The sequence below is a fragment of the Macaca nemestrina genome, chromosome 12, assembly GCF_043159975.1.
Source record: "Macaca nemestrina isolate mMacNem1 chromosome 12, mMacNem.hap1, whole genome shotgun sequence".
Taxonomy (NCBI): domain Eukaryota; kingdom Metazoa; phylum Chordata; class Mammalia; order Primates; family Cercopithecidae; genus Macaca; species Macaca nemestrina.
In genome coordinates this window covers 81,834,988-81,838,693 of record NC_092136.1, presented here as the reverse complement: position 1 = coordinate 81,838,693, position 3,706 = coordinate 81,834,988, and positions in this window count along the sequence as shown.

Sequence of the window (3,706 nt, the reverse complement as noted above, 5' to 3'; positions counted from 1 at the left end):
AATGTGAATCACATTAAAGTCTGAGAGAAAAGAGATACTGAGCTCCTGATAACTGCCTGTAGGCACATCTGGTTAAACCAGACAAAATAGTCAGGTTACTATGAGGATGGAGGGTGAAGTCAGTTTTTTAAAAAAAAGATAGCAAAGTGATGGTAAAAGGTCTCTGTCATTTGGAATTTGTCAGGAGCTAGTAGATGAAGTATCTCATATCAAAGCTCAATTCATGCCTTCTTCCCATGATTACTTATGAGCATCTATAGTATGCCAGCTACAGTTCTAGATACAGTTCAAGAAGTTGAGCATAGAGTGAAGCATCAGCAAACATGGTCACTGGTCTCATTGGACTTACATCTATTTGGGGGAAATAAACACACTAGGAAGCACAGTCTAGCTTGAGGAGGAGCTCTAACAGCAAACTTCCTTCCATGCTTATGCATTTCAGAGAACTTTCTTCCCTTCCCACAGAGAGTGTGGTTCCTATTCCTGGGAATGGAAGGCTACAGGCCAAACTACAGGGCGAATTCAGGAAAGGACTTCTGAAAATTTCTATAATTTCCCGGACTCCAAGCCTTTGCTCATGTAATTTTTCCACCAAACTTATTTCCCTTTCTTCTTAGATCCTGCTGTTTTGTGTCCTCACAGCATCCTTTCTTACCCCTACTCATCACACCGTCCTTACCACTTGGTATTGTATTTATCACTTTCAGGTTTTGCCCTCAACAACTGAGTGATTGGTTAAATGAAGATACATCTTGACCTTTAGGATTCGTAGTCAGCTCAAGGCTCTTTCCGAATTAAACAGACATGTTAGCAATTTCTCCTAAAATGCTAGGAAATATTCTCCTAAAAATATCTCCTTGTGGGGGAAAAAAAGCAAAAAATAATTTAGCATAATGTGATAAACACTAGCATAGAAATATAAAGACACTGCAGTGTGATATGTTGGGCATTATACACAAGAGTGCTGGAGTCTGACTGCTTGAATTCCAATCCTGGTTTTATCACTAATTACCTTTGCAATTTCGGAGTGATTAAACAATGTTTAAGCTTTATTTTCTCCATTTGTAAAATGAAAATAAAAATAATAGATAATTTCTAGTGTGGGAAAGATCGAATGAGTTAGTTTATGTAAAGTGCTTAGTATTGTAGCTGGAGCATTGTGAGCCTTGCATAAATGTTAGCTATGGTGATTATAATGCAGGGAGTTGAGCTCCAAAAGGCTGGAGTAGAGAAATTGTGCTCAGGAAAAGCTTCACAAAGGAGCGGATACTCAAGTTCATCCTCTTTGGATGATTTGAATTTTTCCAGGCAAAGAAGGTATGCTTGAGAAGGCTGTAAGGATTCTAGGCAGAAGAAACAGCAAATACAAGGGCAGAAAAATGTGAGAGAGCTTGGCAGTTTGGGAAGTTTTCAGTAATATTTTGGTGTGGCTAGAAAATAAGGTGCACATGGTGTGGAAACAAGAGGAGAGGATGAAGGGATAACAGTGGTGGTAAACTCATGAATGGTCATTTATTTACTAAAGGAATTAATATGTGATGTGGTAGGTCATAGGGAGTTATTAAAGGGTTTTTAACTGGGGAGTATCACAGTCAGGTGTTTGTTTTAGAAACAAATAAACAAATCATTCTGGTATTTGGGCTATGAGGTGATGAGGGACTGAAATGGCAACATCAATGGGTCAGAAGGGATGAAGGGGTGGGGGTATGGGAAGGCTGATGGATAGATAGGATGTGAAGTTGAGGAAGAGAGGATAACTCCTGGGTTACTGATCTCAGTAATCTGAATTTCAAAGAGGCAGAGTCTAACAGACCTCATGCATTTTACAGAACCTTTAAAAGCCACTAGGACATGCTGTCAGGAGCATTTGCATTCGAGGATGAAACAGTACATATAGAACTGAATTTTGTATTGAACAGTCCAGACAGCTTTGACTCAATCTGTCAAAGCTCATTATTGTTTTTCTGCTATGATATTTGGTGGGAGAAATCATCTAGGAAGCACACTGCAAACCAACAAACACTTCAAAATACTTACCCCATCAAAGCTAAAGAGTGACCGGGCATTGAAATATTATTTCATTCTGTATTTACAACCACACAATACACATATATATGTATGTGTGTGCATACACACACGCACACACACTTCAGCAAAGTGTTAGTAGCTTAGCAGGGTCGATAGTCTTGCACTTCTGTTCTGGACCCCACCCCTGGTACCAATTTGCAACATGCTGTATCAGTCCGTTCTCATGCTGCTAATAAAGACACACCTGAGACTGGGTAATTTATAAATGAAAGAGCTTTAATTGATTTACAGTTCAGCATGACTGGGGAGACCTCAGAAAACTTACAATCATGGCATAAGAGGAAGCAAACATGTCCTTCTTCACATGGTGGCAGCAGGGAGAAGTGCTGAGCAAAAGAGGGAAAAGCCCCTTATAAAACCATCAGATCTCATGAGAACTCACTCACTGTCATGAGAACAGCAAGAAACAGCAAAAGGGTAATATGGTTTGGCTTTGTCCACACTCAAATCTCATCTTGAATTTCCACATGTTGTGGGAGGGACCTGGTGGGAGGTGATTGAATTATGGGGGCAGGTCTTTCCTATGCTGTTCTCATGATGGTGAATAAGTCACATGGGATCTGACAGTTTTAAAAAGGGGAGATTTCCTGCGCAAACTCTCTTCTCTTGTCTGCTGCCATGTGAGACATGCTTTTCACTTTCCGCCATGATTGTGAGGCCTTCCCAGCCACATGGAAATGTAAGTCCAATAAACTTCTTTCTTTTGTGAATTTGCCCAGTCTTGGGTATGTCTTTATCAGCAGTGTGAAAATGGACTAATACAGGGGGTAATTGTCCGTATGATTCAGTTACCTCCCACTGGGTCCCTCCCATGACACTTGGGGATTATGGGACCTACAGTTCAGGATGAGATTTGGGTGGGACATAGAAAACCATATCATTCAGTAATAAGTCCTTTATATCTGTACAGAATATTTTAGTTCATGTAGCACTTCACATTTTTCCCTAATAATTCTCACAACTAGTGTGTAAGAGAGGCAAACAAAAGTTCTTATTTTGCAGACAAGGAGATCAGCTATCATAGAAATTAAAAGATTTGTTCAGTGTGGCAGAAATGGTATGTGATTGTGCCGGCTCTTGCAACAAAGTTCTCTGCTTAGGGGGTTGAAATTGGGATCCTGTTTTTGGAGTTCATGTCTAGCACTCCTACAATTGCATTCGGTCAGTAGTTTCTCAGAATCACTATTCACCCTGCAGTTCAAAGAAGCAGTTCTTCAATGAGAACATGTGGACACAGGGAGGGGAGGAACACAGGGAGTGGGGGGCAAGGGGAGGGAGAGCACTAGGACAAATACCTAAAGCATATGGGGCTTAAATCCTAGATGATGGGTTGATAGGTGCAGCAAACCACCATGGCACATGTATACCTATGTAACAAACCTGCACATTCTGCACATGTATCATGGAACTTAAAAAAAAAAAAGAAAAGCAGTTCTCTAAAAAAAAATTTGTTGGAATTTATTACTGTGTAGATGATATATCTACGTATGTCTGAAAGTTACATAGTATAGTATTTATAGGAACTCTTTTGGTTGAAAGTGACAGGAACTGAAAGTAAATTTGTTTAAAAACCAAGATAATGCAATATTTTATGTAAGTGGGAAATCTAAGGTGATTA